At 36.7% G+C, this 23952-nt stretch overlaps 1 protein-coding gene and 1 long non-coding RNA gene across 2 annotated transcripts in view; both read right to left on the reverse strand.

Annotated features, from left to right (window-relative positions):
• Positions 1 to 23952, reverse strand: part of slit3 (slit homolog 3 (Drosophila)) — a 742110-nt gene that overhangs the window by 505034 nt on the left and 213124 nt on the right. The window lies entirely within an intron of this gene.
• LOC115427068 (uncharacterized) lies at positions 9 to 16872 on the reverse strand. Its single transcript, XR_003936428.1, has 4 exons — positions 16862 to 16872; positions 1428 to 1439; positions 1018 to 1020; positions 9 to 121 (listed from the first exon to the last, which is right to left on the reverse strand). It is a non-coding gene; the product is annotated as an uncharacterized LOC115427068 (long non-coding RNA).

Raw genomic sequence — 23952 nt, forward strand, 5'->3', positions numbered from 1 at the left:
AAATTTCATGCTCTCACTCTAAACAATAATTTTCTACCTCAACTAACCATCTACTTTCTTCACATTTCATTTAAGAAGAAAAACTTCCCATTAAACTTGAAGGAAATATTGATGTTTTTATCTCAAATCATCATGAACACGACATCTTACAGCTGCAGCCATGATGTGTCCCAATACTTTTGTCCATATAGTGTATGTCGTTTACCTGCGAAGCTGTAACACCACAAATATAGTGGGTCACCGGGCTGAGGAGGATCACATGTGCGATGGTGTAATGGTTTAGTCGTTTTAAATGTATGCTGTCACGTTGTTAAAAGTGAGTCACAGCTCACCACAGCATTTTGGGTTCATTATGCGACTGTGTGGGGATGAAATAGTCGACGGTGGGCTGCCACAGACGATGGAATTAATGGGAACCACTGGACACACAGCCTGAAGCGGAGTCGTGTCATTATGTATAAACACAAATATTTCGGCTTGTACACGTACTATAAATGAAGTGAGTCACCGCTGCATATTTGACACGGTTATGTGTAAAAACCCTCTCAACACACACTCATCGGGGCTAAACTTCCCAGCGCTCATTACCGTAACAATCCACCTTAACAAAGAGGACACGTCTGGATGAGCACACCTACTTTCTGATCAGCTAGGAGCGTCTCTGAGGGACCGAACCAGGACCCGAGAGCCGGTCCCACCTCCCACACTCATGCACATGCACCCAAACCTGCAGAGGCTGAAGTTACACGAGATGATTATTGATGATTATTTGCTGCGCGTTACACTGTTGACGCTAAATGTTTGCGTCTGTGAGTGAAAGACAGAGACGGGAAGACAAAAGAGGTTTGCCTGGTACAAAAGACTAATTAAATCCAATCGTCATTCGGCTAATCCTCAGAACTAATTAGCTGGCTGCATACCTGCCTTCACCTCGGATGGACTCACATTCATACGAACACATGGACATGTTCTCACCTCGACCACTCTGTGTGTTTGTCTTTTTATCTTCTGCTCCACAGTCTTACAGAGGACACAGAAAGGACTTGGACAAGACTAAAGGGTGACCCCACTCGCACTTGAATAAAGACTTGGTTTTTACAGTAGTCGCTTTTCCATTGGACATCAGCGCATTATTTAGGCGTATGCGATGTCTCTCTTTCGTCAATTCTGTGTCAGTAGTCGCTTTTCCATTGGACATATGCACAAAACTTTACTGATATTTACTAAATGTCAAAAAAACAGAAGTGCCTAATGTTGGTTTTTCCACTCTTTGCCCTCTTAATTGCCCCTCAGGGATAAATCAAGTTTTTTTTTTGATTCTGACACATCTGAATCATGGTATTGTCAAGTTTTCTTCTTCAAACTCAAACTCATAGACGTTTTTTTGACAGTCACTCAAAATAACACTAGTCACTTTTCCACTGGACATATGCACAAAACTTTACCGATATTTACTAGGGACGTCCGATATTGGCATAAAAATGTAATATCGGTGAATATCGTTATCGGTTTTTTTGCCTATCATTAAAACCGATAAAATAATGCCTTGATTTCGCCGGCATTTACTGACGCGTAAATGAAGCATTGTTTGTAGCTGAAAGAAATGTGCGGTTTTCAAAACTGTACAGTAGAGTTGCCACACTGTAATAGACTCATGGAGGGAGGGAGAGAAAATAAATAAATATGGCATTTTTTCCACAACTTAAGTTGAAGTATGTATTCTTTGCACAGACAGTGTTTACATTTTGAAAGCCTTGTTGCATTTGAGAATGCATCCAATGGGACATCACAGTAAAATTAGGCATGATGTGTTAATTCCATGACAGGAGATATGTGATGTTACCTAAAATTAGTTTAATATCCCACAAATATCGGCAGCGGTATCGGTAGATATCGGAATCGGAAATTAAGCGTTGGACAATATCGACATATCGATTTTTGGCAAAAAAGCCAATATCGGACATCCCTAATATTTACTAAATGTTGAAAAAACAGAAGTGCCGAATGTCGTTTTTTCTATTACATCACAAATGCGATGATTTGTTTATTATCGTAAGATGACACGAGAAGTCTTTTAATAAGCATGGCGACAAATGTAAATATTGTGTTGATTTACAGATATATTCATTATTATTATATATTACCCCTCTATCTCGTACTAAGTCAGTCTTTTTAAGTATGTGTGAGCTTGTGGGTTTGCATATGTGTGTGTTTGTGTGTGTGCGGGTGGGTGGGTGCGTGGGTGGGGGGTGGTACTGATTTTTAAACTGATATGTAAAGCACTTTGTGCTACAGTCTCTATGTATGAAAAGTGCTATATAAATAAAGATTATTATTATTATTATATTATTATAAATTAAAAAATGATTCGGTTTCCTGGTGTGTCCACAAATACCGCACCATTTTTCTTTTAAAACTCTTCTTCTTCACTTGTTGTAACCTCCGTTTTTTTTTTTTTTTCATGTGACTCTTGTTTGCGGAAAAAGGTCTTTCCATTGCAGTTTTGCATGATATACTTGTGCTGCGCCGGAAAAACTACCTCTTGGTGAAATTGTCGTTTTTGCATTAGGCAAACTGTTATGTGCAAGTTATAGTCGCGCAATTTGAGGGTCAATGGAAAAGCGACTAGAGTCATTAATTCCTGATATGTGTTCTACTGCTATGAAATGCACAGAATTTATTTTGATATGTGGAATGGAGCCTGAGGAGGGGAGGACACCATCACCCCCCCCCCCCAGCTGCACAGTCCCAGCCCAAGAACCAGACCAGCCATGACCAGCCAAAGGATATTCCTCCTACCTCCATTCATTTCCATTGAATTTTTGCAGAACTCCACTGACAGTGGATGAAGCCTCCACAGTGTTGTGTCTTTCTGTCTGTCTGTCTGCCCACACACGTCTGTCTCTCATGCCCACTCTCTGTCTGTAGTTGTGTTAATGTGGTGTTATTTGTGGGGCACAGAACACTTTCATCTGGCCTGGCACCGCATTGGTTCACAACGACTTTATGATGTGTGAGGTTCAGAACGCAGTCAGACATGTTTCTGAGTGACCTCAGCTGTGGCAATCAACGGCGTTATGACAAAGGCGGCGAGAGGTTGGAACTGACAGACTGAGAGGAGAGGAGAGAGGAGGCAAGAGCGAGGAAAAATAAATACAGCCCAGGACAGAATTTAACGCCTTTCTTCCTTTAATGAACAGGCCCTTTAATCATCCTCAGACTATTAAGGTCCAATCTCAACTGTGAATATTGTTGAGTTTTAATAAGGATAACAAGTCTTAATCAAACCTTTGACTTTGACTGTGTTTAACTTCTATTCTCGTCCTTTCTTGCTCATTCAAGCATCACTTGTCTTTGTCACTCGCCTCCTTGGGTTTTTCATGTTAATAATAAAAACAGTCCATTTTTCTTTGGGGTTTCTCGCCTTCAGTCAGCGTTTTTCTTCTTCCCACTTCCTCCCTTTGTTTTCTCACCAAACTCACCAACGTTCTAAACACTCTGTATTTTCTAAACCAAACCAAACTGAACCAAGAAACAACTTGGACTGCATTCCTCTTGTTCTGTGCGACTAAACAATTCTGAACAGAAATATGCACTCACAAAAACACAAGGTTATTTACATCTTTACCTACATACTCCACATTTATCTTATCCGATCCAATCCACTTTATTTATGTAGCACATTTATGCAACAAGAATGTTTCCAAAGTGCTGCACATCATAAAAACAACAAAAATAAGTAAAAGAAATTCAAAGAAATACACTAAAAACAATGAATAAGTGCATAAAACTACAGCAATGCTATAAATAAAACAATAAAATCAAATAGTTAAAAGTACTAAAATAAAAATAAATAAATAAAAAAAGACACAGAGGACCATTATCTTACCTTGTTACTCCTGAATCTCTGTAAAATTTAGGCTTATTTAGGATTATGCAATGTCTTTCTTTTGTCCACGCTGTGTCAGTAGTTGTTTTTCCATTGGACGTATGTGCAAAACTTTACCAGTTTTTATTAAATGTTGAAAAAAACAGAAGTGCCTAATGTCGGTTTTTCCACTCTTCGCCCTCCTATTTGCCTCGTGGGGATAAATAAAGTTTTTTTCTGATTCTGACATCTGTATCACGGTATCATCAAGTTTTCTTCTTCAAACTGAAAGTCATAGACATTTATTTTGACAGTCGCTCAAACTAACACTAGTCACTTTTCCATTGGACATATGTGCAAAACTTTACCGATTTTTATTAAATGTCAAAAAAAAAAAAACAGAAGTGCGTAATGTCCGTTTTTCTCTTCAATTACAAATGTGATAATTTGTTTATTTATTATTGTAAGATGACAAGAGAAGTCACTCCATAAACATGGTGACCGATGTAAATATCATGTTTTGTTTTCTACATTCCTCCATTGGCATTTATTCTGCCTATGTTCTGATCTAGACCTACAGGGGTTGGACAAAATAATGGAAACACCTTAAAACATCAACAAAATATAATTTAATATGGTGTAGGTCCGCCTTTTGCGGCAATTACAGCCTCAATTCTCCCAGGTATTGATTCATACAACTTGTGAATTGTTTCCAAAGGAATTTTAAGCCATTCTTCAGTTAGAATACCCTCCAACTCTTTTACAGACGATGGCGGTGGAAATCGATGTCTTACTTGAATCTCTAAAACTGACCATAAATGCTCAATAATGTTGAGGTCTGGGGACTGTACCGGCCATACGAGATGCTCAACTTCATTAGAATGTTCCTCATGCCATTCTTTAACAATTCTAGCTGTATGGATTGGGGCATTATCATCTTGAGGTGAAGGTGTTTCCATTATTTTGTCCAACCCCTGTATGTCAGCTGCACTGGTGATGGAAATAAAAGTCTTAAAATTGTTCTGGGTGCAAATTCAGGAGGTTCCTGTCAAAGTATAGCATTGATTTGAAGTCCTTCAAAAGGGTAAAATGTCAAAACATGACGGACAACATGACAGCAACAGTAAGGAATACTTTTTCTATCTTTCAACAAGTTCAGGAACTCGAAGATAATGTCGGTAAAATCAACTAAAAACTTTTCACTCATCATGTGGGAATGGGCTGCAATAAACACAGACATCAAGGGTTAACATCTAAATCAGCTGTGTTATACTATCGCAATAAGTGTAATTTTTTTCCTCTATTTTTTAAAAAGATCAAATTGCATGCTCTAGCACATAGAAAACTTCACTATTACATAATTTTACATACATACATTTACATTTTTCAAGGTTTTTGAGCAGTTATACTGAGAAAAGTGAGCGCTAGCCCATAAATATCTCACAGTCTGACTTTGTATTGTACTTAAAACAATAAATAAAGCTTATTTTATGGATTTACAGAGTAATATCTAATTAAACCGATCCCTTAAATCCCCTTTCAGCAGCTAACAAGAGGCATTTTAAAAGAAGAAATGCCAAATGGATGTAGGAACAAAGAGGAAGGAGCTTTTAACTACTGTCTGTGGTCAGTATGCATGTGAAAAAATATGTGTTGAGTGTTTTTTCACTGACAAACACAATGTGGCCCCGATGAAAAGAAAACAAAGGCCGCAGGAAAACATATGGGAGTCCAGCAGAATTACTGAAATCATTTCGCTCCAACACAGTAATCATTTACAATATAAAATTATGCAAAATAAGCTATTTTGTGCTTCACCATTTCATTACATTACGGTGGGTTTAAAGCATCACCAGTTTTGTATTACATATTCTATTATATCCAGCAATTCTTTTCCATAATTATATGGTGTGTTTTTAATAATCCATGAAAAAAGACTATGCTTCACTTCCGTTTGATCTCACAGCTGCTGTTAAAGGTGGTTTTATAGTGGCTGCTACGTTGTACGACTTATTCGCCTCTGCTATAATGTCCAGGTACGAGGTTTTTATATTTTGTTATAATACAGGTCCAGGTCATTTCATTTTAGCAGAAACAGTATTAAACTATGAAACACTACATGCACGTGACATCATAGGATTCTTGATTTCAGTATTTATCACATGACCAGGACAGGAGAGGAAAGAAGTCAGCAGCGGTGAAGTAGTGATAATAATAATAGGTTGTATTTTATATATAATTTGCAGTTACTTTATTTAATCTTAGCTTGTATACACTCTATACCACAGGTGTCAAACATGCGGCCCGGGGGCCAAATCCAGCCCACCAAAGGGTCCAGTCCGGCCCTTTGGATGAAGTTGTGAAATGCAAAAATAGATATTAAGGAATTAATTATTTTAGTTCACATTCCACATTCAGAGCAATTCAACCTCAAGTGGGCAGGACCAGTAAAATACTATCATAATAAATAATAATAATAATAATAATAATGACAACTCCAATTTTTTCTCTTTGCAAATGTAAATATTTTCGATGTATTTACTCTAAAACAAAGTATAATTTCACAAAAAAAATGTGAATAATCTGAACAAATGTGAAGATCCTGAAATGTCTTAAGAAAAATTAAGAAAAAATTTCAACAACATTCTGCCTGATACTAAATGTTTTGTATATTTGTAGATCCACTGTGATCTGTAAGTTATTACTGAAGATGTGGAAATAATAAACTTGTTAAAATTACACTTATTCTTTCAGTTTGTTCAAATTATTCACAGTTTGAAAGGACAGTTTGTAGATGTAAACATTTCCATTGTTTACTGTTACTTTCTTCACTGTAAAACACAGAGAAAAGTTTGGAGTTGGCATTATTTCTATATTATGATGTTATTATTTTACTGGTTCGGCTCACCTCAGATCAAATTTAACTGAATGTGGCCATTGAACTAACATGAGTTTGACCCCCCTGCTCTACACTGTCTGTACATATTCCTATTGTTGTGCATATTTGTCATCTGTGTATAACAGGGGTCTCAAACTCATAACATATGTACATTTAATATTTTATCTGGTAGATTTGCACATTGCCTACATTTTTTCAGTATTTTATGCGATATTTTCAGATAGTCTTTTTTGAACCGTGTTTTGCAGCTAATTTGATTATCATTGTTCCTGTGAAAATGACAATAAAGATCTATTCTATTCTATTCTATTCTATTCTATCCCACTCTATTCTATTCTATTCTATTCTATTCTATTCTATTCTATTCTATTCTATTATATCCCACTCTATTCTATTCTATTCTATTCTATTCTATTCTATTCTATTCTATTCTATTCTATCATATTGTATTGTATTCTGTTGTATTGTATTCTATTCTTTCCCATTCTATTCTATTCTATTCTATTCTATTCTATTCTATTCTATTCTATTCTATTCTATTCTATTCTTTCCCATTCTATTCTATCCCACTCTATTCTATTCTATTCTATTCTATCATATTGTATTGTATTCTGTTGTATTGTATTCTATTCTTTCCCATTCTATTCTATTCTGTTCTATCCCACTCCATTCTATTCTATTCTATTCTATTCTATTCTATTCTATTCTATCCCACTATTCTATTCTTTCCCATTCTATTCTATTCTATTCTATTCTATTCTATTCTATTCTATCATATTGTATTCTATTCTATTCTATTCTATTCTATTCTGTTCAATTCTATCCTATTCTATCGTATTGTATTGTATGTATTGTATTGTATTCTATTCTTTCCCATTCTATTCTATTCTATTCTATTCTATTCTATTCTATTCTATTCTTTCCCATTCTATTCTATCCCACTCTATTCTATTCTTTCCCATTCTATTCTATTCTATTCTATTCTATTCTATTCTATTCTTTCCCATTCTATTCTATCCCACTCTATTCTATTCTTTCCCATTCTATTCTATTCTATTCTATTCTATTCTGTTCAATTCTATCCTATTCTATTCTATTCTATTCTATTCTATTCTATCCCACTCTATTCTATTCTATTCTATTCTGTTCAATTCTATCCTATTCTATCGTATTGTATTGTATGTATTGTATTGTATTCTATTCTTTCCCATTCTATTCTATTCTATTCTATCCTATTCTATCATATTCTATTCTATTCTATTCTATTCTATTCTATTCCACTCTATTCTATTCTATTCTATTCTATTCTATTCTATTCTATTCTATTCTATTCTTTCCCATTCTATTCTATCCCACTCTATTCTATTCTATTCTATTCTATTCTATTCTATTCTATTCTATCCCACTCTATTCTATCCCACTCTATTCTATTCTTTCCCATTCTATTCTATTCTATTCTATTCTATTCTATTCTGTTCAATTCTATCCTATTCTATCATATTCTATTCTATTCTATTCTATTCTATTCTATTCTATTCTATTCTATCCCACTCTATTCTATTCTATTCTATCCCACTCTATTCTATTCTATTCTATTCTATTCTATTCTATTCTGTTCAATTCTATCCTATTCTATCGTATTGTATGTATTGTACTGTATTCTATTCTTTCCCATTCTATTCTATTCTATTCTATTCTATTCTATTCTATTCTATTCTATTCTAATACAAATAACTGACAATGAATGATTTAAAAAAAATCCATCTCTTTTGCAAATTGGCAGAACAATTCTGTGCAAACAAGTGCTTTTAATTTTAATCTTGTGTGAGTCTTCCCTGTCTGTCGTTTCTCTCTGTCATGTAAATGTTAATTTCAGCCATGTGTGAATCAGCGTCTCTGTAATTCAGCGTGATTTGCAACAATTTTTTTGTTCTCTCTGTGCATTTATTCTGCCTATTCCCTGCACCGGTGATGGAAATGAAGGTCCTGAGAGCAAATTCAGGAGGCTTATGCGAAAATATAGCACGGCTATTCAGTCAAAGAGCAAATTTAAATCCTTTAAAAGTGCAAAATCTCAAAACATGATGAGATGGATATGTATGGCAGCCAGTGTAAGGAACATTTCTGTGTTTTTCAACAGATTCAACACTTCTCCTCGAGTTCTAACCTATTAATAGTGAGCTTTGATATCAGAACGAGGGGTTAATGTCAGTAAATTCAACTAAGGAGTTAATGTCTTTATCACCAGACGTTCCCTGGCTACATTAGTTAAGTTAATAGGTCAGTGTTTACATATAAATATCAATCAATCAATCAATCAAAGTTTATTTATATAGCACTTTACAACAACAGGAAGGAGACCAAAGTGCTTTACATCTAAAAGCATGATTAAATTATAAGATAATATGAAGTTTTAGTCAAATAACTCACGAGCAGTGGCGCTTTGTGTAAAAACTAAACACAAAAGAGCAACAGAAAAGGACAGGAGTGATTATTCTGGGATGGAAACAGGCATGAAAATCCCCTCCTGTGTCATTTTCTAATTCACATAAAACAGTTACAGATACAAAATAAAACCGTGCTGCAACGACTTCTTTATTTTAAGTAAGAGAAAGACAGGAATACAATACAGATCTATGACCGTCAAGACTTTTTGTGTTTGTTTGTGTGATGTTCTTTTCCCGGGTTGGTTTGAGGTCATGAGTTGGTTCTGCTGGGTTTGGCATTTTTCACATTCTGAGGCCCCACATTGTTTTTCGTACTTATTTTAGATCCGAAACAGCACCAGTTCTTATCTATAACGCGCTACAAACATGCACTCGAAAGTGATATTACACGGTTTATATGCCATTAGATGTATAATTTCAAGTATTAAGGAGGAATGAGACATAAAATAATGAGGAACAAGCCTCCCTCTCGCAGATAAAAAGCGGTCGAAAAGATCTGCGTTGTCCTCCTCCCAAACTTTCAGCAATACGTCACCTTGATCTAATCATTTTTATTTAACTTCAAATCCCTGGTAGACGGCAGGAATCCGCTGGAAATCCCCGGCTCTTCTCCTCGCCTCTTCTCTCTATGTCTTTTTACTCCTCGTTTTATCTTTTATGTCATTTTTCTCTTTCTCTGTGTCTCATTTCCTTTCGCCATAATTTAGACGTGGTGTGGAGAAGCTATCACTCCCTGTCGTTCCGTCTGCCTGACTACCAATTTGTCCATCTGTTCATCTTTTTTTCTTCCCACTCGGAGTTGGTGTTTGCCTTTTTAAGTGTTCCGACAGGATTTTTTGATGTGTGCGAGCATAAAAATACTATTTCATGTTAGTGTTGAAAGCTCAGAAAAAATGAAAATATCAGTTTTAATGTCGGGTCTTTTTTTTTGTATCGGTTCCTGCAAATAAAAATCGCTACTTAACCCTTTCATGCATGAATTATGAGAACCTTAATCAAGATTTTTTTCCGGAGTGTTTTTAATCTACTTCAGGCCTGAAAAAAAAAAGAAAAATTTGATCATACTCTAATACTAGTTTTTACTCATTTCATGGAGATAATACGTTCATAAAAAAAAAAAAAAACTTTTTGTTTAAGAAAATTAGCTGTTGATTTACACTCAAACAAGTTAGTGCAGATCAGGCTTATCAAGCACAGCAAAGTTAAAGAAATGGTCTGAATATCAGTGTAGATGATGCATGAGCATCCCTGTGTTGGCTGACATCCTTCTGAGACCTTGGAAAGTGAAAATTTTTAGCTTTTTTACATTAAATAGTCATCTTGATTAGAAACTGCATGATGCAACTGTTTTTTCAGATATATTTTTAAAATCATTTATTTATTTTTTTAATGGAATGTCCTTTGCAACGAACAGCATTTTTAAAAAAATTTTTTTTGTAAAACTGGCAAATTTTTGTCCACTACAGAGGACAAAAATGCATTGCTGGGTCTCAGGAGGACATTGAACTAAACCCATGAACAAAGAAGAGAACAACTGGAGAGTAGGTGTCCACTGTAGTGACCACTATGCATGAAAGGGTTAATATCAATACAGAATATTTTTATGTTGATAAAAAAGAAAAGAATCAGACGCAAAAGTGGAAAAAGGTTAAAAAACGATAGGAGGGGAAAAAGAACAAAGCCGGGGCCGAAAACGAAGTGTAAGAGACCCAGATGGAGGTTCAGGAAGAAAAGGGCAGAGGTCATCCTGCATTTAAGGCTTATAATATTCTTCAAAGATGTCGTATATAAAGACGATGGACTTTACAAGAGTACATATTGAGCAGGCATAAGGATGTATTTTTGACGGAGTTAACTCAATCGACTTTTGGAGAGAAACGCTGGCGATGGAGGCCTGGTCTGTTAAATATTAAACTGAAACTTTGACAAATATTTCCATGAGTTCAGATACACACACACACACACATACACACATACAGAGTAAAATACCTACATATGTTCGCAGAGAAAGAAAGGTATGAAAAGAAGGACAAATCCCAGAAATCTGCACATCCAAACAAAGAAAAGAAGAAGTGAAACACCAAAGGGATCGGTCCTGTTCCCATTAATGCGGGCCTCTTTAAAGCTCACTGGAATTAGACATTAGTATAAGTGTGTTTCATATTTACATGTGGATTACATGACAGGGCATTAAGTGGGCTTACAGTGTCTTACAGTAACTTGGCAGAGGAGAAAACGCAAAGACAAACAACAGAGCTGCGCAAAAGAAACAACACAAGGCGAACCGACATGCAGCCAGATGAGAGACGGGAGGTTTTCGACGCAGATTTACGGCGCATAAGCTCCTGCATCTGTTGGCTGTTTGGAGTTTCGGTGTCGTACTGGAGCTGAAGTCCTGTCAAAGTGTGACTGACTGTACGCAGGATGAACGCACGCCGCCGGCAGCTGTCCACGCTCCGGGCTGCGAGGTGAAGCGAAGCCAACACACCCTCACACACTCCTCATCATCCTAGTTCCACCTGTACCCCCCGCATGAAAGAGCCGGAAACACTACAGCACAGCGCACCCTGGTGGGCCTACGCAGGTAGTACAAGCACAAGTCCTCCTCCTGGTACTGGAATGAATGACAAGTCCAGAAACACTGGAATTATGGTTAGTCAATGAATGAACTCACACTGAACTGTAAACACATTAGATAGATAGATAGATAGATAGATAGATAGATAGATAGATAGATAGATAGATAGATAGATAGATAGATAGATAGATAGATAGATAGATAGATAGATAGATAGATAGATAGATAGATAGATAGATAGATAGATAGATAGATAGATAGATAGATAGATAGATAGATAAGTAAAAAAAATCAACAAAATAAGAAGTAAAATGAACAAAAATGCACAAACACAAGCAGCAAAATCCATGAAAAATTAACAAAATGAGTTCAAATGAATAAAAACTGAGCAAAATGGGCAAGAAAATGAAGAAAAGCACCTCATAAATAAGTAGCATTATGAACAAAAAGACCAAAAAATGAACAAAAAATAAAGAATCTATTCAAGAAAATGAACAAAAGTAAAAGCAAAACTAAGCAACATAATGAACAAAAATAACAAAATAATGGTTAGACAGATAGATAGATAGATAGATAGAGAGAGAGAGAGAGAGAGAGAGAGAGAGAGAGAGAGAGAGAGAGAGAGAGACTTTATCCCAAACTGGGAAATTACAGAATGATGACTTGACAAAATACAAGCTTTTTAGAACTTATTAAAAGACTTAAAAAATTAGAACTTATTGACTCCCATACCCCTTTTTATAAACTGATAATTAAATTCATTCCACTTCCTTTACTGCTTCCTTTCACACATTGTGGATCAGAGGTCTCAAACATGCGGCAGGGTCCAGTCTGGCCCTGGGATGAATTTGTGAAACGCAAAAATTATACTGAAGATATTAATCATTTTGTTTTGTTTTTTTCATGTTAAGGGTTCGTTTTCTTTACATTGTCAACTAAAACACTTTTTTTTTTTTTTTTTTTTTTTTACTTTATATTACTGACCATCTTTCCTTTCTTTTTATCTCTATAATATTATAAATGTTCTACCTCTAGATTTCTGAAATATTTGTCATGTTTTGGCGCTGAATAATCCCATTAAACCACATGAAACCACCTGGTTTCTTGGTTTCTCGGGGAGAAAAATCAGCCTCTAAACTTAAAAGAAAGACTGACTTGACATTTACTGTGATAATGAGAAGTCCTGCAGGCTGTAGATGTGATGCGTCCCACTATTTTTGTCCAGATGGTGAATTAAATGTACAGTTTGATTCTGCGGGCGAAGATAAAATGAGCCCATCACAAAAAAGTCGAACAATGAGAGCAAAGAAATGTTTGTCGACACCTACGTCTGCTCTCTATTGTACAGAAACAGACAGAGTTGCCGTAGAAGATGCTAACGCAGACTTTCATGCTGCGCTTTTAACAATGTAAATGTCATTTTTGAATAAAACAAATAAGGGAAGAGAAGGAAGGAGGGGCTGCAACCAGAACCATCTGAACCCTGAAGTGCATAGTGGCACTTCTCCAGATGTGCTCTCAATGACTCTGCCACACACGTATGTACAAACACACACACACGTACACGAACATACTGCACACGCTCAGACACACACGCTTTGACCTTGACGATGAGGATGCCTGTGTTTAACTGAAGTCGAGTCTGTTTCCTGACCCGACTGACACTCATACTCCCATAAGACACCTCCAGACAGCGAGCCGAGTGTAGATCATGTCATCAGCGCATGAACCCAAAGCTCCTCTTCAGATTCAAGGTGACCCTGCCACACTTCAGGAACAAACGTCTAAATCTCAGCTTTAAATACACAGTGAATTTCAGCTTTTATCATGGATTTTTAACTGAAATGTTGTTTTTCTGCAGCATGGACCTCACAAGGAAGGTTTTAATACTTTTTTAATCCATAAAGACCCAGTGTTACTTCTATGGCAGGTCCCATCTTAAGTCATTTATGACCATTTATTTATTTTTTTGTACTTCTTTTTTTATTACTTATTTTAGTATAAGGTACAAAACAAACAGAGAAATGATCACAGGTCCATTCAGGCATTTACTGTTAACTGTGCACAGATTGAATGGAAAAGTCCCTTTTTTTAGCTTACCAGCCAACAGGCCGTAAGCTATCGTCATCATGCGGCGTCCGTCGGCGTCGTCTGTCGTCCGTTACAAAAATTTCAATCGTCTTCTCCGAAACTACAATTCCAATTGACTTCAAACTTGGTTTACAGCTTCTTTATGATGATGTCAGCAGAAGTTAGTGAAATTATTTGGATCTGGATCTGATTCTGGATTTGGTGCAACTTTGAAAAATTTCCCCATTATAAGCGATAGGAAGTGGATCGATGCAATAATAATAATAAGAAGAAGAACTGAAGTGATTTCGGTTAGTATCAAGAAAACATGGAAAATGGATAGATATCAGCTCTGAAATTAAACTACTATGAGCTATTTTTGTTGTTATCATTATTTGTCCAAACAAATATACCTTTAGTTGTACCAGGCATTAAAATGAACAAAAAACTGAAGAAAACAAGGAGTGGACTAATAACACTGGTCAACAACAAATTTATTGTTTAAGTGTTTTGAGCTGATTTAGGATAATTTTGGTGTGCTGAATCCAAAAATCACATTAATTTTGCTCAATCAGGTCAACTTTTTGAACTATGCTACATATTGGCTTTTTAACATTTTTGCTTACATTTATGGGCATTTTCACATCATATGATACAAAATTCTTTCATATTTCTTGCAATAAGCGAGTTCTGAAGATTTTACTTTTGCCAATTTATGATTGTTTTTTTTTAATATTACAGGTGAATGAAATGGCTTCGACTAGAAGATTTAGCAAAAATAAGCCTGACGTATTCTGCTACATCTGCGGTGAATACACCATTGTACCTAACAGGAATCAAGTCACAAGTTTCATAAAGTGTGCTTACCAATCTTATTTTGGTATTAATTATTATGTTTTGTGAGAAGATCAAATTTTTCAAAATCAAATTAGCAAAAAAAAAACCTGACCTGACTGAGAAAAACAGATGTCATTTTTTGGATTTAGCGGTGCAAAATGGTCCTAATTCAGTTGAAAAAACCTAGACAATTTGCAAAAAACTTTTTTTTGTAACCCAGTGTAATTCTTTCAGTGACTGTAGGGTCATAGGCAGTCGCTGGAGCCTGTGCACAAAAAAAAAAAATCAGAGTGGGTTAAAGTTTACCCAGTGTTTTAAGTGTTTTTCTAACTCTGAAGTGAATAAACACACACCGAGGGCTTCTACAAACATGATAAATACACCATGCGCTCATCGCCAACCTGCCCCGCTGTGATTAAACAAAGTAATTGCACTAATACATGTGTCCTGGTGTTTGTCAGGGCGTGAGCGGCTGATTGGACCGCCGTGGTAGAGGTGAGAGGAGGCGGGCAGTGCAACCACTTGTTAACTATTCCAACAGCCATCAAACTGTCCCCGAGCAGACTTATCGCACACACAGGAAAACTAATGGAGTCCTGCTTTTCATCAGGATAAACCCCCTTTTTCTGGGTCTATATCCATCAGCGCCATGTTGTTCCTGTTTCTTTATCTCTGGGTTTCGCTGTTTTTCTCTCTATCTCTTGGTCTGACTGTTTCTTTTAATCCATCCCTTCATATTTTATTAAAAAAGTTCCCTCCTAACGCTGACGAGGCCTTTTTTTGACTGGATCGGACACAGCGATGGCAGCTAAAAATGCGTCCTGATTGTCCAAAACACCAGGAAATAATCAAACGAAAGCCCCCGTCACGCTCGTCTGATTCCAATCGTCTGACAGTGCAGTTTAGAATGGGTTAATTTGTATTGTTCCCATTGGAAACCTTTATGAAGTTTGTCAGGGGGATCACAACGCAGAGGACGGCGGTGACACTCCAAATCCTCGCACAATTAATACCGGATTCCATATGGTGACTTTCCATGGCCACGGCTGTGTAAGCTTTCAGTGATCCTTATTCCCACAGTGGGTTTGTTGAACTTTAATTACTCTTTGAGCGGAAGCGGAACCTGAAAGATCAACACAGTCCAAGCCGGTCCTCATGAGCATTATATACTGAACAAAAATATAAACGCACGACTTTTGTTTTTGCTCCCATTTTTCATGAGCTGAACTGAAAGATCTAAAACTTTTTCTGTGTACACACAAGGTTTATTTCTCTCAAATATTGTTCACAAATCTGTCTAAATTTGTGTTAGTGAACACTTCTTCTTTGCTGAGATAATCCATCCACCTCACAGGTGTGGCATATCAAGATGCTGATTAGACAGCATGATTTTGCACAGGTGTGCCTTAGGCTGGCCACAATAAAAAGCCACTCCAAAATGTGCAGTTTTATCACACAGCACAATACCACAGATGTCACAAGTTTTGAGGGAATATGCAATTGGCATGCTGACTTCAGGAATCTCCACCAGAGCTTTTGCCTGTGAATTGAATGTTCATTTCTCTACCATAAGCCATCTCCAAAGCTGTTTCAGAGAATTCATGAAGAAGACTGTGCGAGGAAAATGGTGGTCACACCAAATACTGACTGGTTTTCTGACCCCCCCTGGACCACCCAATACAGTAAAAGTGCACATTTTAGAGTGGCCTTTTATTGTGGCCAGCCTAAGTCACACCTGTGCAATAATCCTGCTGTCTAATCAGCATCTTGATCTGCCACACCTGTGAGGTGGATGGATTATCTCAGCAAAGGACAAAGGAGAAGTGCTCACTAACACAGATTTAGACAAATTTATGAACAATATTTGAGATAAAATAGGCCTTTTGTGTACATAGAAAAAGTTTTAGATCTTTGAGTTCAGCTCATGAAAAATGGGAACAAAAACAAAAGTCGTGCATTTATATTTTTGTTCAGTGTACATTAAAAATCCTCGAGGTAGACCTGTTCACTTCAATCTATCATCTATACATTTGGCCTTTAAATACTTACTTTGCCGAAAGTTTTGTCTAAATACAAAAGTCTGTCTGTAAAAATTAAAGTCTGGGTAATGACTTTAACACTTGGCTTCTTTTCCAAATAAACAAGTGTAAGTTTTACAAAACTATTGGGACACATTGGATTCAGGTGTTTCTTCTGGGATACAAAACAAGAATTACAAATGTCATAGTACTTTACTTTTATATTCACTGCAAAAATCTAAAACTTACCAAGTGTATTTTTCTCATTTCTAGTCAAAGTATCTCATCACATTTAAAATAAGACAATCACCTGAAGAGTAACTTTTCAGTGAGATATAAGAACTTATTTTTAGACAATAGATCTTAAAAATCTTATTTCAAGAAATCTTACCAAGATAATTTTCACTTGTTCCACTGGCAGATTTTTTTTCTTTTTGCTTAATTCAAGATTTTTTTTTGCTTAATTCAAGTTCCTATATCTCACTTAAAAGTTGCTCGTTAGGTGATTATGTCTTATTTTAAGTGTGATGAGATATTTGGACTAGAAATGAGAAAAAAACACATGGAAAGATTTTGATTTTTGCAGTGTTGTGATTAATATCATTGGGACAGGACATCTTATGAGCTATAGCCATGATGTGTCCCAATATTTTTGTCTATATACTTTATAAACATCAATATTTTGTTCAAGTTTAATGGGAGATTTGTTTTGTCCAAAGTGAGATGTGAAGAAACTAGATGGCTAGTTGTGGTAGAAAATTATTATTTACAGTCACAGCAGGAAAAATATTTTAGAAATTTAAAAACAGACCACAGTTAGAAAGGAAACACGTGTCCCAATACTTTTGTCCATATAGTGTATCTTGCTCTTTAACAGATCAGAATGTGAGACCTGGGCTCAACCTACAATCGAACATCACATTTAAGGCTCACAGGATGTAGTTTACTGGAATATTCATGCCCTTATTTCAACCATCATTCTTCTACATGTTTGTTTTCAGTCGTCCACACCAAGGTTATTATCGTTAATGAAAACTAATGAAATGACGAAAACTAGAATTCGTTAACTGAAATACATAAAAACTATAATTAAAAGAAAAAAACCATAACTAACTGAAACTGTATTGTGTGCTTACAAAACTAACTAAAACTTATAAAAATTACAGATAAAATTCCCTTCGTTTTCGTCTTTGTCAACATCGGATTGATACAAAAGCGATTTATTTCGCTCTAGCAATTTCAGCTAGCGGCACCATACAGTACTTCACAGTCCGTCACTTCTCGTCACTTGTCGTTTAGAATCATCTTCTGGTCCCCACTCTACCTGAAACATGTAGACTAAAGTTGGGAGAAAGCAGAGTCCTGTCTGGGATTTATTTGAATACGACGGCGAAGAAGATAAAAGATATACACAGAAACTAAACTTAATACTAAAACTAAACTAAAACTAAGCATTTAGGAAAAAAATGAAAACTAATAAAAACTAGCAAATCTGCTCTAAAAACGAATTAAAACGAACTGAATTGGAGAAAAAAAAGTCAAAACTAAATGAAACTAAACTATAATGAAAAATCCAAAACTATTATAACCTTGGTCCACACTACACAACAGAACAGCGACCGACGAGAATTTCATCATTTTTATTCCACTTTGCACGTCCAAACCTGAAACTGTCTCACCAAAACATCTTTTACCCCAATGCTATTTCACAAAGATACTTTCACCAAAGATGAATGGGATTTATTTAAAGAAATACAACATTCCCCCCCCTCCCTCCCCATTTCAACATGGTGCCAGAGTTGGAGATCAACTCGGAATAAACAGAAAAAGTTTGAATCTACCAGTAGCCATGTACATCATACTCTGCTGATCTGTGACGTCTGTGACCAGATCTCATTACGAGGTGCGACAACGGCGGCGATACTTTTCTATCTGTTAGAAAAGCGACCTTTGCTGGGCCTGATATATCACAGTGTGGTTCGGTCGATACGGCGAGCCTGTGCTGTGCTAATTCGAGGCTTTTTCAGGAAACAACAGGAGCGCCGTCTATGGTCTTGTGGCGATTAGGTCACTTCCGTTCTCGGGCACGGATCACGTTCCCATGGCAACGTACCGTGCCAGGACTACCTTCTTAACTGGACTTGGGTACGGCACTTGAGCACGGAACGTTTGCATTTACACTGATAAAATTATGCGAACTTCGGGGTCAAATGTACTCGGATACAGACTCGGGTACGCTGTGTGACAGAGGCTTTAGCGTTAGCCAACAAAAACAAAATCACTTCAGCCCAGCACAACTGCCTTAACTTTGCATGTGTTACTTTGTGAAAAAAAGAAGAAGAATTAAAAAGACAAATAGAGGGGTTTGTGTTTACGTAGCCATATGGACAATGTGTTTGTTCATGTGTTTCAGGAAACAACAGGAGCGCCGTCTATGGTCTTGTGGTGATTACAGGGGTTGGACAAAATAATGGAAACACCTTAAAAAATCAACAAAATATAATTTAATATGGTGTAGGTCCGCCTTTTGCGGCAATTACAGCCTCAATTCTCCGAGGTATTGATTCATACAACTTGTGAATTGTTTCCAAAGGAATTTTAAGCCATTCTTCAGTTAGAATACCCTCCAACTCTTTTAGAGACGATGGCGGTGGAAATCGACGTCTTACTTGAATCTCTAAAACTGACCATAAATGCTCAATAATGTTGAGGTCTGGGGACTGTGCCGGCCATACGAGATGCTCAACTTCATTAGAATGTTCCTCATGCCATACTTTAACAATTCTAGCTGTATGGATTGGGGCATTATCATCTTGAGGTGAAGGTGTTTCCATTATTTTGTCCAACCCCTGTAGGTCACTTCCGTTCTCGGGCATGGATCGCGTTCCCACGGCAACGTAGCGTGCTGGAGTCCGTACCCAGGACTACCTTCTTAACTGGACTTGGGTACGGCACTTGAGCACGGAACGTTTGCATTCACACTGATAAAATGATGCGAACTTTGGGGTCAAATGTACTCGGAGACAGACTGGGGTACGCTGTGTGACAGCGCCTTTAGCGTTAGCCAACAAAAACAAAACCACATCATCCCAGCACAACTGCCTTACCTTTGCATGTGTTACTTTGTGAAAAAAAGAAGAAGAATTCAAAAGACAAATAGAGGGGTTTGTGTTTACGTAGCCATATGGACGATGTGTTTGCCCACAACGAGCACAACACACCAGTGCAGGTAAGCATCTCTTGTGTGTGTGTAGCTGTGTGTTGGTGTCAGTATGTCAGGGTTGGCAGTAGTGGTACCATCTGTTTGTCATTCTAATGTTGACGGAACTGTTGCCCAGGTTAATTACCATGGTAACAGGTTAATTACACCAATTAAACATCACTGGCCATACTGGAAACAGGCGCGCACCATCACGCAAACGTTGTGTAGTGGCCGCTAGATGATGAAAGACACCAGAGGAGCAGAGAAACGGCCGTGCGATCAGGAAGCTCCTATTAGAACCAAGGCTAATGGTGATGAATGAATGGGGCGTCTATGTGCAGAAGAAGGTCTCTGTGTTGCATCTGACAGAGACAGGAAGTGGACGGGAAGCGTCTGACAGCTGGAGGTGGGCTTTCGGGGTTGACGGGCGGTTTGGTGGACGACCCACAGCGGGCCGTCGAGGCTTGTGCATGTGTGTATGTGGGCGACTCGTGGGGGTAATCCGGAGTAGGACCCCTCACCTCGAGGCTCGTGGAGGGACGGGGCAAAGGGCCAAGTCACACACACATGAAGACGCAAACGCACAAATGATATTCCAGATTTTTCCTTCTTCCCGCTGGACCCTCACACACATGATAAACTATGTGCATGACTGTGTGAGTGTGTATATGTGTGTGTGCGTGCATGTGTGTGTGTATGTGTGTGTAGTGACTACCTCCCCGTGAAGGACTATCAATCTACATCAGCTGAACGTGGAAAAGCTCGATCTGATGGATTTATCTTACGTTCCGGCTTCGACTGAGCCAGACGGGGTCAAAATGTGCTGATGCTGTTCATTGATGATTTAGATCATTGCAAAACGCTACACAACCATTTACAGGAAAAGGACTTCCTGAAATCACAGCCGTTAATCTTCAAAATCCCCGAGTTAAGACACCTGGTAAACATTGAACGCTCTGAGTCAATATTCAACAACAGATTAAGACATTTTTTTTTGTTTTCTTTACTCCACACATGACTGGTAGTTTTGTTGTTTCAAGAGTACATGGAAGTATTTTATGTTGTTTGACTAATTATTAGTAGTTTTGTTTATTTTTTTTTTAGGTTTACTTTAATAAAGCTTGTGTTTGTTGAGCTGAGGTGAAGTTCTGTGCATGCATACATATACATAGAGATGCACATTTACAGAGAATTCAATTCAACCTCTTTGATTAGTTTCTTATGTATTATTTGTATCTACTTTGGTTGTTTTATTGCAGTTTATCCTCATTTTGGTGCAATAATTTTGTGGGATAAGTCTTTTGGGATTTTTCATCTCACATAATATGCAACTTTCTGTATTTAGATCTTTGTTTTTCCTCCTTTTCTTTTTTCTTTTTTTTTTAAACTGTGCAAAGGAAGAAACGAAAGTAGTCGAATAAGATGAAACCCCAGTAACAGGGAACTATGATCTTTTTTGCAAACATTTTTTTCTCTATTTTGACCTTTTCTTAAGTGATTTATCACCATTTATTCTAATATTATGCACAGTACTTTGCATCTTTAAGTGAGAATCGTGTGTTTTCCTATATTTAATTCACTGATAATGTAGATGTTCATAAATGCTCTAATTAAAGTTGAAGGTTATTGTATCAGAAACAGAGAAAACTAAAGAAAAAGTGACTTTTGTGTGTTTCCATCCACTGTCATTTATTAAATTCCATGGTTTATACTGATGAATCAATGTTGTAGAAGATGACGGTGTTTCCACGGTAACTACGGAGCCTCTAAACGTCCAAATGGGTCATATCTGATGACCATGACAACATGATAAACTGTATTTTATTTACATGTATTGACAGGATTAATGGATCAACAGGTCTGAAACATTTTACATCAGCAGATGATTTTGGTCGCCAGTTGATGTTTGAGTTTCTGCAGGTTTAAGCAAATTCATTTTCAGACTTTAGACTTCTTACAGAGCTGTATCACGTGGACTCAATAATACAGGGTGATGTCAATTTTGTGTGACGTGTTTTTCCGACTTTCCAAATTAATTTGTGACGTTCCTAATTTCATTCAGCTTCAAACAAAGCACTCAACGCAATCTGTTTCTTTTTTATGGACAGCTGACTTTAAGCTGTAACCAGCTCCCACAAAAAGCTATAAAACAACGGTGAAAACTTTATAAAAATGATAACTGAAATGAATGATAATTGAGTTCAGTGCTTGTTTGAGACCTGATGAAAATACAAATAAGGAACTTCATTAAATCATGTTGGAAGTCTGAAAAACATGGATTGAAACCCTGACATCACACTGTATTAATGAGAACTTAAGCAAAGACTTTCAGAAACAGGTCTTTAAAGGGTTAAATTCCAATTAACTTTGCTGCAGAAATACTAGTTGTGACAAGTTTAAGTAAGAAAAAAAGAATATATATCAATAAAAATTAATGTGATCATAAGTACCTGTGATTGCTGTTTGATGGAAAGTCAGACAAACATAAAATTATTCTAAAATGTCAGTAGAAAAACAGCCTAAAATTCAGATTTTTAGCTTTGTACTGGATCTTAACCCAACTTTAACTCTACTTCTTGCTCTCCTTAAGTGTAACAGCAGCATTTTCACTCACTTTTGAACATAATTATATTTTACAAAAAAGCTTGTTGCTCATAACGTCTCATCTAAATGATCTGAAACCACTTTAACACTGATGTATTTAATAAGCAAAGATCTTAAAATTCAGTGGCCACTGACATATACTTTTCCCCGATGATTTATAATATCGCAATCCATAATTTTTTTTATGAAAAGCTGAGTTTAAGCTGTAACCAGCTCCCACATAAAGCTAAAAAAAAAAGTCAAAGTGTAAAGCATGTTAAAATTAAAACTGTAATGAACGATAATTGATTGAGTTCAGTGCTTGTTTGAGACCTGATGAAAATACACAAATCAGGGACTTCCTTAAAGTGCAAAGACTTTCAGAAACAGGTCTTTAAACGGTTAAATTCCAATTAACTTTGCTGCAGAAATACTGATTGTGACAAGTTTAATTCGAGAAAAAAAGAATATATATACAAAAATGAATCTGATGATAATTTCCTGTGATTGCTGTTTGATGCAAAGTCAGACAAACATAAAATTATTCTAAAATGTCAGTAGAAAAACAGCCTAAAATTCAGATTTTTAGCTTTGTACTGGATCTTAACCCAACTTTAACTCTACTTCTTGCTCTCCTTAAGTGTAACAGCAGCATTTTCACTCACTTTTGAACATAATTATATTTTACAAAAAAGCTTGTTGCTCATAACGTCTCATCTAAATGATCTGAAACCACTTTAACACTGATGTATTTAATAGGCAAAGATCTTAAAATTCAGCAGCCACTGACATATACTTTTCCCCGCTGATTTATAATGTCAGATCTTACTTTCATGAGCGCTGGCCAGACATCACTTCTCTTTTTAGGAGTGATGGAAATCTCATTTTAAGGTTGCACTCTTCATTTACTCTACAAAACTAATAGGTTTTTCTACAGATACATCTGGCATGTTTCCCCACGTACACACACTTAAATATACGTAAACGTTTTTGGCCTCATTTGTGGTGTTTTCACCGTTGTGCGTTCGCCATAACATCTAAACAGCGAGCGTTACCATGGATTCGACGGACAAAACCTGTTAAAATGAGAAAATGAAAACGTCTCAAGTATCATTAAACCCCTGGCTGTTCTGTATTTTTCATAAACCTTTACTTTCGTTCCAATTTAGAGCCGAAACAGAAAAGCGCATAAATCATCCGTGTGATCCTGTGAGATTAATCATTGCTTTTAGTATTAAAAGTTATCGCCGTTATCGCTACAGTTTGCTTATCCCCTCATCTCAATACTCTAAGTGGGAGCCGGTTAATCACTTCCTCTCCTCTCTTTACTTTTTCTTTCTTCCTCAGACTTCAAAGCCGTCTTCCTCTCCACCACCTCTCCGATCTCACATAGTCCGACACTAACCACCCATAAAGGGCTGCTCACTTTAGCACCAAACAAACCACTTGC

This window comes from Sphaeramia orbicularis, chromosome 10 (genome assembly GCF_902148855.1).
Source record: "Sphaeramia orbicularis chromosome 10, fSphaOr1.1, whole genome shotgun sequence".
NCBI lineage: Eukaryota > Metazoa > Chordata > Actinopteri > Kurtiformes > Apogonidae > Sphaeramia > Sphaeramia orbicularis.